The following is a 14,707-nucleotide window of genomic DNA, read 5'->3' as shown; positions in this document are numbered from 1 at the left end:
ACGGAGCACTTTGGGGCTACAATAAATTTGAAGTGTTGCTTAGTATCTGGAAAGCAGTAATGGTACTAGCGCTAACGTTCGCAATTGCCGTTGTGTGCTTAAATTCGGATATCTTGCCGGGGTTGGAAGCAAGCCAACAATCGGTAGAGTGGTTGGCTTGGGCAGCCCATGGTTAAACCATAAATGAGGCTGTGCACTGAGACATGTGTCGCGCTTCTTTTGTAGTCACGGAAGCGCACAGCAAAATTAGTTTTCAAGAAGGGTTCCAGAAGATGGATCAAAATTGAGGTGCTGAAGTACAGAACTATATGTACCTGAAAAGCGTGCACGCAGGATGGAGGAAAGGGTCAAGAAAGTTGGCAACCAAGTACAGGGTAGCTACCAGTGTAAAGAGAGAACCTGAAGACATCAAAAAGAAAGTAAGAGAAAGAGACAGTCAATTGGAGCCAAGAATGAAAACAAAAAAGAGCACTGAGATATACAAGAATGAGAAGAATGAAATTAAAAAAGAAATTTCTGCGATACGCCCAAGGACAATACCTTACTGTTTGGAGCTCGAGCTTGTTACCTAAGGACAAAAACAAACCGGGGGAAACATTCGTACCAAAATAAGGCATGTGTATGGTGTAGCAAAAATGTGGACACCGCTCAGCACATCCTAATTACATGCGAAGGATTCACCCAGTGAGAACCGCAGGTAACGTACAGCTTCCAGAAGCGCTTAGCTTTTAATTAGACGGAAGCAGGAAGCGATCAGTAGCCTTGGATGATGGTGATGAAAACGTTTTATTTAAAAAAAACATAAAGGAGAGGGGAGTTAGGATAAGGGTGGTCGGATTCTTATTCCGGCATTCCATTGGCTAAGGCCGCCGCCCTAGCTCTTTCCACGAGGCCTCATGGTCCTTGAGGGTTGAGCTGTACAGGGCTGCCTCCCATACTTCCCACGTTGGCTGTTTTATAGTTTCTAAGGCGCCATTAGCCTGGCAGGCCCATACCGTATGGTACAAATCTGCTTTCTGCCCGCAGAATTTGCACTCGACCGAAAAAGATTGTGGCTCAATAGCATGTAGCTTGACTGGGTTATTAAATTACAGGGTTTGTAACCTTCGTAACTGACATTCTTCTGATTTGTCTAATCCCTTAGTTGGACCCGGGTATTTTCGTCGCGATAAGCGCAAGTGTGGTAATACGTCTGCATAAGTTATTAATGGCACTGGGAAGTCCGAGTCTTCGGGGAGGGAGGAGGAGGGACCCCGGGGGAGAAAAGCTCGGGCGGCAGCGTGTGCACGCTCATTTCTCTCTATACCCTCGTGACCTGGCACCCAAATCAGCTCTTTGCGCGAATCGAAGACCCCAGATTGTTTGAGGATCCTGCCAGCTAGCGGTGCAATTCGGCCCCGCGTGTAATTTGTATATGCAGTTTGCGAGTCTGTAATGATGTATTCTGAGCTAGGATGCGAAGCCGCCATGGCGATCGCCACCTCTTCCGATTCTGCAATTTCCCCGTGCCGAACAGAAAGTCCATTGACCGTCTGCCCTTGATGCACCACCGATATTGTGGAGACTCCTCGCACCGGACCTGCAGCATCCACAAAGAAGGCTCCCTCTAATTTAGAATAGATCTGGTCCATCTTGGCTCTTGCCCTCCTCCTTGCTTGACGATATTCTGGGTGAATACTTTTAGGACGGGGCAGTGTCGCGAATTCGCCCCTCCCCTCTTTCGGAATGTCTTGTATTGTTGCCGTATAGTAAGGACAGCTGATATTTAGGTCCTCTAGTACCTTCCGTCCTGTTTTCGTTCCTGCCAATCTGCCATATTGACTTAATAGGTGGGCCTCAATTATCTCATCTGTTGTATTGTGCACCCCCAACTGCAATAAGCGCTCTGTAGATGTTTTGACCGACAGTCCTAGTGCCTTCTTATGTGCTGTTCTGATCATGACATCGAATTTTTTTAAATCCCACCTCCTCATCCGAAGGTACGGAGCTACGTACACAATTCTGCTAAGTAAAGGCTTTGACCAACGGAAGAGTGTCGTTCTCCATCATCCTTTTCGTTTTATTGGTGATACGTGTGATCATTCACATGAGTTGTTCGCAGGACGTACGGAGTTGAGTAATCATTGCTGCGTGGACACCCTTGTTGTTAACCAGTAATCCCAGGATACGCACTGTCTCCACTTCAGGGATCGCAGCGTCGTGCACCCTAATTTTGACCGGCGCTTCATCTTCTCGTCTGCGCATGATTAGAAGTGCCGATTTTTCCAGAGAGCAGCGCAGTCCTCACTCCTCAGCATATTTTTGGACTGTCGAAGCAGCCTCTTGGAGTGCCTCTTCCATCTGCCCCAGACCGCCCTTCGTCACCCAGACCGTGATGTCATCTGCATAGAGGACGTGCCAAATTCCTTCTATGCGATCGAGTTGCTCAGGCAAATTTATAAGAGCAATATTGAAGAGCAGAGGAGAAAGGACGGCTCCTTGTGGCGTACCCCTGGTTCCCATAGGGATTGGCTGGGACCTAAAATCTTCAATTTTTACACGAGCCTGTCTGTCTAGTAGGAAGTCTCTGAGGTATTCAAAAGTCCTTTTTCCATAATGTGTCTTCCGCAGGTTCTCCAGGATCTTTGAGTGCTTCCCATTATCAAAAGCGTCCTTGAGATCTAGGGCTAAGATAGCTCTACTACTGCGTTTGTTGAGTGGGTCAATAACTTCCATCTTGAGCTGCAGCAGTACGTACGTCAGTACGCCTTGCGTGGATAGGCGCTCTCTGAAGCGAAACATGGTGTGGGGCATGTAATCAGTTTCCTCCAAATACGCTGAAAGTCTGGCATGCACTGCTTTCTCCATCAGCTTGCCGGCACATGAAGTGAGCGAAATCGGACGGAGGTTGTTAATATTTACCTCTTTGCCCGGCTTAGGGATAAAGCTGACGTCTGCCGATTTCCACGCCAGGGGCAGCTTGCCAGCTCTCCAGCACTCATTGATATAATCTGTCAGCTGGGCTAGCATCTTCTTGTTCATGTTGACGAGCATGCCGACTGTAACTTTATCATGTCCTGGCATCGCACCTCTTCTCGTGGTTAGTAGCACCGCCTGTATTTCTTCTACTTCGAAATCTCTGTCGAGTTCTGGATTATGTTTGCCTTGATACTGCAACACAGGCTCGTCATCTTTATTGTACACATAGAGTTTTCTACAAGAATTACTAGAGGGAACTCTGGCGCTAGTGTCTACGGGAGCTGCAATGGCAGCGGTTGTCCCAGCATGGGAATTATGGGAAGTACATGGATTTGCCTAAACTTCGTCCCTTTTGGCTTCAAACGGCTTTGTGAATTTGTACACTCGTCATTTTCAACAGTATATTGCGCAATAAATAATTAAATAAACATCATTAAAATTACCCGATGGCAGGATTCGAACACAGGGACTCTAGCACAGAAGCCTAATGTTGAAACCATTAAGCTACGGACGCATGTATCGACAAGTGAATGAAACGCCCTTACGAATTTATCGCGGGCATGCCAGTGCCTTGAGACGCTTGGCGCGTTTTGATTTGGCCACCTGGACAAGCTCAATCGTTGCAATTAATAGCAATCGTACGCGTTCCCGGCATCTTCTGCACTTCGAAGAATATAGATTGCGCCGAAATATACGAGAATAAGGTTTATATAGCGTAATATACAAAGCCGCAAGAACGTTTGAATCCACAAGCACGAAGATCAGACAAATCCATGTCCTTCCCATCATTCCCATGGTAGGACAACGACTGCAGCGCCAGAGTTCCCTCTAGTAATTTTGTAGGAAACTCTATGGTTGTACAGAGGTATTTGCTCGTCAGGGCTGCCACCAGCTGCTCATGCGTACCCTCATAGCCGTGGAGGGCTCTCTTGAGGTTCCGCTGCTGCTCTCCGCTCGTCTTGCTGTCTTCGATGAGGTATCGCAGGAGGTTCCAGGTCGACTTGACGCCAAGCCCGCCTCTCTATAAGTGGCACTTAATTAGCCACTTGTGTTTGGCTAAGGTCCACGTGTATTCCTCCGCTTGTCGTGTAATTTCAGCGATCTTGATTTTAAGCTTGCGATTGTGTTTTTACTTTTTCCACTTTCTGGTGAGGCCTCTCCTAGCCTCCCAGAGGTGGAGAAGGTGGTTGTCGACTGCCGGGACATCCTCTGAGGTGTGCAGCGTCCTCGTGACTTTCTCTTTGGCAGCTAGAAGTGACTCAGCCCATTGCTCATAATCTTCAATAGGCGAGTCGAGTTGAGGACCCTTGGACTCTCGAAAAAGCGACCAATCCGTAAGCCGGGCTTGTCCTCTGTGTATACGATGATTGTTGTGATCTAGGCAAATTCGGAGTATATAAGGATTGCTGCCTAAGGTTTCGTGTGTGTTTTGCCACTCGCAATTTTTAACATTTTTGACTAGCGTTAAATCGGGGCATGTGTCCCTTTAATCGCGTTTGCCTATTCTTGTAGGATGCTGCGGGTCCGTCAGAATAGTAGGAGCCATATCCAATATTGCTGCTGCCGGTTTCCTGCCTTTTACGTTTTCATTGTTGTAACCCCAAAGAAAGCTGTGCGCGTTAAAATCCCCCACTATAATGAGAGGCGCAGTTTTTGCAGCCTGCATTGCTTTCCGAAAAATTTCGGCGTAGACTGCTGTCCTGTGTTTTGGGCGGCTGTATATGTTAAGCACGTACGCCCTTTTACTGGAACGAGTGTTAGGGAGGATACGAATAAACACATGTTCTATTTCACCATTGAGTTCGAGGTCTATAGTTGAAGCCGTACTGTCTTTATGTACAAGTATGCAAGTCGAAGTGTTAGGTTGATGCGTACTGTACGACCTGAGTTTACCTGCCACATTAACATCCTGTAACGCGATTACATCCGGCCTTTCATCTAGACAGTCCACATACTGTTGCAGAGATTCCCGCTTATGTTTAAAACCCCTGCAGTTCCATTGTACTATTGTTAACTTAGTTTGACGAGCCATATTGCAAACTGGAAGAGGTCAGTCCTTGTTCTTTACTCAGGTCAAGCGCATCATCAGACGCAATCTGCCTGGTGCCCATTTTTCCTGTCAATCTGGGTGTCTTAGTGCGTGAACATTCAGCGAATTCTTGTAACTTACGGTCAATCCTAATCTCGTAAGCATGGAGTTTTGAGAGACGTGGCTCTAACATTTTATGAATTGTCTGCTCTTTCATTCCTTGTAGGTTCTGATCAATTTTTTTGCTAAGCGCCTCTTCAGTTCTTTCTACGCTAGCCTGTAGGCTAGATAGCATGCGACATTCCATTTTCTCGATTTCCTCTCGCACGCGCTTTTCCATGCTTTCCATCCATGCACTCAATTTCTTTGTAATTGCATCCACATCTGCGCGTGTCGTACACACCTCTGTCGACGGTGCAGCCGCCAATGCTACGCTGCCGCCCGACGCTCCTCGGCCGAATTCTGACATACGAGGGGGTGACTTAGTCGCACTACCTGACGGCCGCGGGGGAGGGTTGTCCTCCTCCATCGCCTGACCTGAGGGTACCTGAAGTGCTCTAGAGTTTCCTGTATCGTTCGCTGCCATCTTCTCTCTAAGTTGTATTTCTAGTTTGAGCCTTTCGTTCTCAGCCCTAAGTCTCTCATTAGACAACGTGAGGGGAGGGGAGGCAACCACATTAGCCCAGCTCACCTTGTTGCTGCTCGTTTTGTTTCCGGGACTGTCTTCTGGCTCTGGCCCATCGTGCTTGTCTGCTGGACGACCACCTCCTTTACAGCCCCTTCTGAAGGCTCCTGCATGCGGTCGAGGCGAAGGGGTCGCCCCGTGCGTCCGAGCTTGCAGGTCGGGGGCTTCGCTCCCTCCAGCGTTCCTGGATTGATGTTGCTGACTGGCTTGTCCATTGACGGGCTTCCGCTTGTCCCCAGTTCCAGCACCGCCTCTCCTGTACTTTTGCGTGCACTGAACTGACCCCGTGGCATGAGGGCCCCCGCAAATGAGGCAGCTTGGTTGACACTCGTGGCCCTCTTCTAGATCCGTCTCGTCGCAAGCCTGGCATCGACCGGCCTGTGGATTAGGGCAAACATCGACGCGATGTCCCATCGTGCCGCAGCGGGGACAGGCTGGCGTCGTGTTGTGGTAGAGGCGAACCGCCACAGCTTTGTCCCAATAATAAAGGTTGAAAGGCACCTTCCGGCCCTCGAACGTGATCGCTGCTACGTTGGTCTCTCCTAATGTTTGGACTCCTACTACTGGAGCCTCTGGTCAATAAATGGCTTGAGTAATATCCGCTTCAGTGGCTGTGGGATCCACTTAAATAACATCACGGCTTGTGTTGTCCGAAGACTTGAGGTAGGCTTGAACCGCTCGGGCCTGTCCTCCGAGTTGGAGCTGTCCGATCGCAAGGACCTGACGAATAAGTTGGGCGTTCTTGATGCCAATAATGCATTCTGGTCCCAGGCCGGCCAAATAGCGAGCGCCTGCGACGCCCGCGGAACGCCGGCGGCAGCGTACGTTGCTTCCCCGATCTGGTTGCTGCCCTTAAATTGTGCGAGGTTCGGAGTTCCCTTCGGCTTGATAATGACCACAGCGTCTTCCGCTCCGAATTTCGGCATGATTTGTCGCTTGCAGCGTTTACTTTGAGCTTCCTTGCCAAGAGCCAGAGTGGTGACGTGGCCGTCACTGCCGCCACCGTGGCTGCGTTGATGTTCGGAACGGGCGCGCGTCGGGGTTGCTCGCTCCCACTGTTACAACTTTTTATGGATGGCATACTCTGTAGTTTCATCAAAAACTGGCGTCTCCGCGGTCGAAAGCTCAATTTCTTGCATGCTGTCTGGGTAATAACCCCGTACGAGAGCCATGGAGGCCGCGTCTGGTGCCGCGTCCGCGGCTACCGCGCCTACGGCGTTCGCGTGGTTGAAGAATAGAGCCCCGTAGAACTGCCAAAAATTGGCCCACCTGGATATTAATGATGTTCACGGGTTCCTGGTAACTTCACGGATGTAGTCCAACTGGTTTCGGACGGTGCAGAACAAATTTCTCGCGGCAGGACATCGATTCGATGGAGCCGACGTGAAATGCGTCCACACTTCATGACAGCTCGCGGCGCCCCCCATCAGTAGCCGAGGTAAGGAAGAGACGTTTGAAGTATTGAGGGAAAAACAGGTAAGAGTTTGGTACAAGCGGATCTGCTGCAGACATAGGTAGCGGTACACGGCAGAATGAGAAGTTTTGAGGAACATAAAAAAAATCTACGAAAAAAAGCATGTATAGCATACCGTTTTAACTCAGTCAAGCTAGGGCACTCTTCGTCACCGCCTCGTTTCAATGGGGATGCCAATCAATTGTAATCAGTAGCAACGACAGGGACACCGCGGCCAGGTCGAGAATGTTTCCTCTGTTGCCTTCCCGGCATGTTGCCAAATTTGGATGTGGCAGCTATCGCGGCGTGATTGCGGCATCGCAAAACGAACCCTGCGTGCAGTTTAGCTGCTACGGAAGGATACGCAACAATGACTTGTACTTAATAATAATAATAATAATAATAACCTTTATTTATTTCCATCAACGTGATGATTTCCATCAGCTTGACTAGTTCCCGCCCCCCCAAAGAAAAAAAAACATTCCATAAAGGCAGACAGTTCAGCTATCGACAGCAAAGAACATTTTTTGATTCTACAAAAATAATACGTAGAACTACAAGCATCTTTGTGGCGTATAAATATGCACATTCCCAAACATGTGAACATGTAACTGTAGTAATGACATTATGTTTACAGGACACTGTTGGAAGACATATGTAAACAGCATACACACAACAACGGCTTATTAACATCTGCATAATGGTATATCATGAACATTCGTCACTACATTTCACAATGAAAAAAGAAAGAGTTCAGGAAGCACGCCAGAAGACAAAAAGAAATTTGATATGCATACCAATTATGCATACGAGAACAATGTTCAGGGAAATACAACTGAGGCAGAAAAGAACAATTTTAATTGCTGTTTTGATGTGTGTTCTATTTGTATAGCGTGTCTGTGACAAAAATTTAATAATTCTGGCAGCTTTCTTTTCATCATTTGCTGTCCATAGGTAGTTCTACACGTTTCTACGTTCCAAAGTTCCCTACTACGTGTATCGTATAAAGGAGCTTTCTTAGACAGAGAAGCTAAAGCTGAGAGAAAGTTTATGTTTTCTTTCACATCCTTTTTATATGTTAAACACAGACGGTATGGATACGTTTGAGTAATTTACATAATTTCCAGCTTTTCAAACAAAGGCTGAGACGGATGATCTTGAGGAACACCGAGAACATGTCGCAAAATTCTTTTTTGCATTGTAAGAAGCACTTGAAGCATTGCACTTGAAGCATTCTTCGTTTGTACTGCTGGCTGGTTCACTCTACTGACATGTACTCCGGTAATCACGTATTGCGCGAGAAAAGAAACCAGTATTGCTTTCTTTGCAGAAATAATTCGAAACAACGTGGCGTGAATAAAAATTACGCCCGGAGTCGTCTCTTGATGACTGTAGATTGTACTGCGATTAACATCTCAGCGATGCAGCACGTTTCTTGGTTCACGTCTACTTAACAAAGGTAGTGGTCATTCTGAGCCTTCTGATGCTTGGGTATCGTCCCAGTTTTTTCTGGCACATGCTGACCATGGTCTCTTCTGAGGATGGCAGCATGACTAGGATTGTATGACGCCGACGCTGTGACAACGATAAACTGACGAAGACGGAATGACGTCGACAAAAAGACATAGGCGGTACCACGGCGATAGCGTGGCAACGCCGACATGAGGACAGTGCGATGAGGACGAGTGGTTGGCGACTATCGTGTGAGGACGACGGTATGACAAAAACAAAATCACGAAGCTATAAGGAAAACCTGGCATGGCCCTGACGTGACGGTGCATTATGACGACGGATGTATGATAGCGGCTGGGCAACGATGCCGCAATGACGCCGATGGAATGACAACGGCGGCATATATACCATTTAATGACGGCCGCATGATTTCGACAAAATGACGGAGGATCGTTGTCGTCGATGAGCTGACGCAGCTGGTGTGACGATAAAGTCATGCCGATAATAGTTTGACGACGACTGTGCGACGACAATGATGTAAAGACACCGGCATGGTGAGTGTCAGACGACGAAGCTAGAGTGACTGCGATGCAACAACCGTGGCGGCGTCTCAATGAGAATAAATGCATGACGACGACAGTATGACGACGCAAGGGCTACAGCGGCAAGACAACGGCGTGAGTATAATGCGACGAAGACAAGTGTATGACTACAATTGTGTGACGACGACTGTATCACGAAGGCTGTATGACGACAATGCCGTGATGACGACAGCATAACAAAGACGGATTACCAAGCTGGAGTGACGGCAATGAAATGACCACAACGACCTACCGATGGTGGTGGGACAACGAATGCGTGAAGAGTGTATGACGACGACGTGACTACGACGGTGTGACGAAGGTCATATGACAAAGCTGGAATGAGGACAACGCAACGACCACGACAACATCACGATCACGACCTCGTGGCCCAAGCCGCTAGGCAAATTCAGCCACTGTGTCGGCATAGAAGGCATGGCTACGACGGCATGGCTACGACGCCATGACGAGAGTCAACTAATTAGGTGGGAATGATAACGGAATAACAAACCTAGTGGCCGAAGCTTGTAGACAACTCGGGCCAGCTGGGTGGCGTAAGAGTACAGATAGATAGATAGATAGATAGATAGATAGATAGATAGATAGATAGATAGATAGATAGATAGATAGATAGATAGATAGATAGATAGATAGATAGATAGATAGATAGATAGATAGATAGATAGATAGATAGATAGATAGATAGATAGATAGATAGATAGATAGATAGATAGGCTGCAAAACCTCTCAATTAAGGAAACGATGGCAATCGCTATAAAAAGCGTGGACTACGATGTACGCCTAGACGTGAGAACTCAGGTTTCTTGCTACGCCTTCCAGTTATATTAGTTGTTCTGTGGTGCTTCCATCTAAAAAAGCGATGTTTTGCCGCCAGCTTTGTTTTTCTTTTTTTATTTGATACCTGCTTCGCCTTTGCAGGCAGCATACAGCAGAGGGATACATAAAGATAAGCATCATATTTCAGACCAATAAAGAAACTAATTACACAAAGCGCTGTAAAAAGCGTCATTCCACACATTGGATACAATCGTAGGCGGAAGATCATTCCACTCTCTTATACATCTAACAAAAATGAATAGCGGAAGGCGTCACCTTTAAAGGAAAATCCATTTACTTTGAGACTGTGGTCCCTTCTTTGGGATATATAGGACGGCTCTTGAATGTACTTCTCCTTATTGATTCCAGTTTTAGAATGGTAGATACTATGGAAAAATTTCAACCTGAGGTTTCGTCTACGATGTTTCAATTCTTCCCACTGAAGTTTACGTTTGCTTTCTCTCATGCTAAGTTGACGATCCCAATTACCTAGAACGAATCGCGCTGCCCTATTCTGTATTTTTTCAAGCGTATCGGCCAGCTCTTCGGTATACGGATCCCAGCAAACGCATGCGTACTCCAGCAATGAGCGCACATGAGTGAAATACAGTTGTTCTTTTAAATTCAATGGAAGTTCGCTGAAATTTCGTGGTAAGAAACCCAAAACACGTGCAGCCTTTACGTTGATGTGGTGAACGTGCTTAGTCAACCTCAAATCACTCATTAAATAAACTCCTAGATATTAATATTCCCTGACCATGCTTAAAGTAGCGCTATTTATGGTATACGTATTCAACTGGTATGAACGTTTCCTCGTAAAGGTGACGTGAACAAACTTTTTAACATTCAACGACATTTCTGAATGGGCAGACCAGGATGATATTACATTCAAATCATGCTGAAGGTATTCTGAATCACGTTCATTCTCTATAATCCTGTAAACTACACAGTCATCCGCGAACATTCTGAACGAAGATTTGAGGCCAATAGTAATATCATTTAAATACATCAGAAACAAAAGAGGGCCCAGAACTGAGCCCTGAGGAACTGGATCCTGAGGTCACGGGAACATATCCGGAGAAACAACCGTTGAGAACTACCGACTGCTGTTTTAGAGAGAGATACTCGGCTATCCATGCAATAACTGATTCATTTAGTTTATAGCCCCGTAATTTACTAATAAGAAGGTCATGGTGAACAACATCGAACGCTTTTTTGAAGTCCAAGAAAATACAGTCAACTACTTTACGCTTATTTATTCCTAGAGCCAATTCATACGTGTACTCAACAAGCTGTGTTGAAGCCAATTCATACGTGTACTCAACAAGCTGTGTTGAGCAAGAAAAACCTTGCCGAAAACCGTGTTGACTAGAATGCAGAAGATTATGTTTAACCAAATGTGTCATTATACAACTATAAAGGACATGTTCAAATATTTTACATGGTATACTAGTTAACGACACCAGCCTGTAGTTCTCAACGTCATTTCTTGGCCCCTTCTTATGAATAGGTGTAACACGTGCTAACTTCCAATCACAAAGTAGTGCTTTCTCAACTAAGCACTTCTGAAATAGACGGTGAAAGTACAACGATAACGTTGCCGAACAGTTCCTTATTATCGCTGCTGGTATATTATCTGGGCAACACGCTTTAGCTGGTTTGAGATTTTCTAACAATTTACGAATACCAGGCACACTAAAAGTGACCCCGGGCATCACTTCTGCCTCAGTTGGAGAGGCCATGTTTACAACGCGTGAAAAACTTGGACTAAACATGGCCAAAAAATATATGCTAAAGATGGCTGCCTTAGACGCATCATCGTCAACGACTGTGTGAGAATATTTTAGAGGAGGAATAGATGTATTATCTTTACCGTTGAGACGAACGTATTTCCAAAACTGTTTCGAGTCCTCCACTAGCGTCTTACCAAGACTCGAGAAGTAAGAATTCTTAGCTACTGTAGTTAGACTTTGAAAGTTAAGTTTCATTCTTTTCAGCTCACACTTGTCTTCCACAGAATTATTTTTTTTTTACATTTCCTGTACATTCACCTTATACGTCGCAGTACAGTATAAGTAGCAGTAGAGCTTGCCGCGTACGCATGGTCCTCGCGCGGTACGCTTTAGCTAGCAGGCTGTGGCCTGCACTCAAGATCCGCGCGTGCCGTGGTTTCATTGCCTTAGCCTGACTTGACGATAGCAGGAAGCGGACCAACCCGATCCGACGAAGAACCAAGACCAGGGTCCTAGAGTCTGGCCCAAATTTACAAATCTCCTCCGTGAGTGTTTTTTGCAGTCCGTCGGACGCCACCGCTACTAATATGTCATAATACTATCTGCTCTAATTTTCGCTATCAAAAGTTCTAGCGTAAAAAGTGGTTGTTAACACTGGCCCAGTTTAAGAGGAAGCTTCTGCTCGGTGGCTGCTATCTAAACACATGGAAATGAAGAAATGGCTTTTCAAGGCAAGCAGAGCGTAACCCTATTGAGGTTTGTTGCCTTTAAAAGAAAACGTCAATATCTAGTGACTGTTGGTAAGAAATTTTTCATTTCGGGAGTCCATTTCTTTACGAAAACTTGACAATCGTAAATTTGCAGAAAACGACACTATGAAGTTCTTACAACTTCAACTCAGCAATAAAAAATGATATTAGAGTTCTGTAAATTGTATGGAATTCTACAACTAAAGCAGGCGAAATTTATGTATTATAAATGGCTCTCAAATAGATCACTTATATGTTAGTAGAACTTTTGCAAAACCCTTGAAAACAATGTGACAAGGTCACGCAAGTTTCACATTGACAAATAACGTTCGTCCGCTTTGGATCTTCTAACACATGCCGTTTGGAGAACGGCGATATCTGTTCTTGATGCAGAGCTGCGAATTTGTAAACTTCGTGCTTCTATATTTCAAGTGAAGCTTGATTTGGCTCATAAGTTTCGGTGGCGTTAAGGTCACGCAAAAAAAGCCTAGTTCCTTCCACAGCACAGCAGCTGCCGGAAAGGGTGGTTCGATGAGCTGACAGCTGCGCCGTCGCCGGAACGTGGGTCATTAGCAAAGATTCCAGCAGCATAGGCGCATGCTCACGCCACGCGCGTAACCAGTCCAAGCCGTTTTGCTTTTGCCGGGGAGGCAGAGGGCAGGATAGGGCTTTGCACGCGCCGTGTCGGCTTCATTTCCCTTCAGTTCAGTCAGAAAATGAATGGGATGCCCACGTGTTGTGCGTTTCCCACAAGAAACAGGCAGTCCTCAACGAGCGACGGTGAGAACTTGCCCTTGAAAGATTTCGCCGTCGGCGCGCCGATGCAGCCGTTAGAGCCACCAGAGCCGAGGCAATCCGACAGCAACGAGGAGAAGATACCGAGTTGAGGGAGAGGGAGGCTGAAGTAATCGGTCACCGTTACTTACGGGTTACTTCACCGTGGCGAAGGTCAGGTGCACTCAGTACGAGCTTCGCTTACCCCCATTTTCCGGTAGGGCCACTTTTTTTTACAAGCATACCAATTTTTGAAAGTTGCTTTTAAAAAATTGGACCCTAAAGAAGGAATAAACTTTAAGCAGTTACTAGAATATAAAATTTTCTCTCAAATTCAACTAGTTTGTTTAAACTCGGCCCAGTGATTATCTCAGAAAAGCGTTTCTGCATTTTAGATGTATTTGAATAAGCGGCATCCAAGTTGGGCCCGAGCTAAAGCTTCCTCTTAAAAACAAGCTGGTGATGTTAGATCACGTTGTAAACAAAGGTGGTGGCGGAAAGCTCAGCTCTCTGCTTTTTGCTGATGGTACCATTCGTGAAGTCGATCGAGTTCCGATGCGTTATAGTTACACTAACAACAATAAACTAATGGTTGCGAGGGGCGCGACAATGTCCTAATGATATCTTTGAGAGCAAATAAAAGGAAGCGTGCGAAGAAAAGACGCGTTGTTGACCTTGCGCGCACCGGCCGGCTGCAATCACTCTCCGTACAATTTCCAGTAAAATTGATACAGTTCAACATTTGCGTCAGTGTCTACGCAGTGTCCTTGTAGCCGGTATAACGCCTTACGCACAAGATTAGCCAGAGCTTGCTTTCTTTTTCGCCGTGTACACAGATTCGCGTCGTTAGTGGGCATACTCATCCTTGCGCGGCGACACGCCAGGAGCACGTATTTTCACTGGCGCAGGCCACAGTGGCGCTGCATATCCGAATGAAAACAGCAGTGCACGAGGCCTATTCAGGAGCGGAGCTCGTGTGCTACTTAAGTGGAGCTACTTAAAATGAAGCAATAATACTACGCAAATAGCGCGTCCTTTGTCAGCGATATCTCAGTATTGGTGTAACTAACATTAAGCGGAAATTATTAGACTAACGTGGGACTGAATTAGACTGGCATAATTATCCTACGCATCCTAAGGTATCCACTGAAATCGCGCCGCGTGGAGTGTTACAGCTCTAAACGGCAGATGCATTCCGCGTGTGCCTCGTTGGAACCAACGACCATTGACATGCGATGTCCTAAACATGGGGAGTCTATGGGTATCCTGGCGCCTGGGGCTGATTTTTAACGGGCAAAGAAACTAGCGCCTTTCAAAGTGTCGGCGACCGCTGCCTTTCAACCCCTCTGATTCAACTCCTCTGATTGGGTGGCACAATGTCATCGGATTCCCTTGCTAAGGCACCATGGGGAAAACTACGACATTAAATATACTTCTTCCGCGTGTCTTCAGGTGT

The 14,707-nt window shown here is 46.4% G+C and overlaps 1 protein-coding gene across 3 annotated transcripts in view; it reads left to right on the top strand.

Annotated features, from left to right (window-relative positions):
* LOC139060411 (uncharacterized) overlaps positions 1-14,707 on the top strand; it is a 341,522-nt gene that overhangs the window by 40,911 nt on the left and 285,904 nt on the right. The gene's annotated exons all lie outside the window — the stretch shown is intronic.

The sequence above is a fragment of the Dermacentor albipictus genome, chromosome 5, assembly GCF_038994185.2.
Source record: "Dermacentor albipictus isolate Rhodes 1998 colony chromosome 5, USDA_Dalb.pri_finalv2, whole genome shotgun sequence".
NCBI classification, from domain to species: Eukaryota; Metazoa; Arthropoda; class Arachnida; order Ixodida; family Ixodidae; genus Dermacentor; species Dermacentor albipictus.
Note: the sequence above shows the minus strand (reverse complement) of the source record. Positions and strands in the feature narration are given on the sequence as shown.